The 1,190-nt window shown below is 42.9% G+C and overlaps 1 non-coding gene across 1 annotated transcript; it reads right to left on the reverse strand.

The window, feature by feature from the left end:
- Positions 1-287: 287 nt before the first annotated feature.
- Positions 288-394, reverse strand: LOC133787268 (small nucleolar RNA R71). Its single transcript, XR_009872298.1, has one exon. It is a non-coding gene; the product is annotated as a small nucleolar RNA R71 (small nucleolar RNA).
- Positions 395-1,190: the final 796 nt, after the last annotated feature.

The following is a 1,190-nucleotide window of genomic DNA, read 5'->3' on the forward strand; positions in this document are numbered from 1 at the left end:
AACTTTGAAATCAAGCCAGCTATTCTACAAATGGTGCAATCCTTTGTTCAATTTAATGGATTGCCTTCTGAAGATCCTCACACCCATTTGTCTAATTTTCTGGATCTGTGTGGAACTTTCAGATACAATGGGGTGAGTGATGACGCAATTAAACTTAGGCTTTTCCCATTTTCTCTGAGGGACGGAGCTAAAAGTTGGCTGAACTCTTTGCAACCGAACTCTATTGTCACCTGGCAGATCTAGCTCAGAAGTTTTTGTCAAAATTCTTCCCTCCGTCCAAAGCTGCTAAATTGAGGGGAGAGATCAATAATTTTTGCCAGAATGATGGAGAATCATTGTATGAAGCTTGGGAACGATTCAAGGAACTCTTGAGAAGATGTCCTCATCATGGCATTGAACAGTGGATGTTAGTACAGAATTTCTACAATGGTTTATTTCCTACAACCAGAACCATTATTGATACTGCAGCGGGTGGTACTTTTATGAGCAAGAGTGCAACTGGTGCTTATGAGCTGCTGGAGGACATGGCCACAAACAATCATCAGTGGTCTGAGGAAAGATCATCAGGGGTCAGAAAGGTAGCTGGGGTGCATGAGCTGGATGCAATCACTGCTTTAACAGCACAAGTAGCCTCCTTGACAAAGCAGTTACAACAGAGCACCGTATCTGCTAATGCGGTTCAAATGGCAGTTAGGTGTGAAATTTGTGGTGGTTCTCACTCTATCGATCATTGCCCTATCAAAATGAATAATAACACTCCAATGGATCACGCTCAGGTTCAAGTAGTGGGAAACTTTAAGAGGCCACTCAATAATCCATTCTCCAATACTTGCAATCCTGGGTGGCAAAATCACCCCAATTTTTCCTGGAAGAATAATCAGGGCCAGCAACCTCAGTTTCAGGGCCAATTTCAGAATAACATGCCTCAGCCACCTATGCATCAAGCCTCTTCATCACAACAGCCTAGGCCTCAACAATCAATGAATCAAGCTCAACCTGAAAGGCCTAATGAACTGCGAGCTGCATTATTGACCCTCACCAATACTCAAACTCAGTTTATGACAGACACTAGATCTTTTATCAGAAATCTGGAAACACAAGTTGGGCAGTTGGCCAATATTCTCAATAACAGACTGCAGGGAAATTTGCCCAGTAATACTGAAGTCAACCCTAAGGAGCAAGTTCAGGCA

This window comes from Humulus lupulus, chromosome 6, assembly GCF_963169125.1.
Source record: "Humulus lupulus chromosome 6, drHumLupu1.1, whole genome shotgun sequence".
Lineage (NCBI taxonomy): Eukaryota > Viridiplantae > Streptophyta > Magnoliopsida > Rosales > Cannabaceae > Humulus > Humulus lupulus.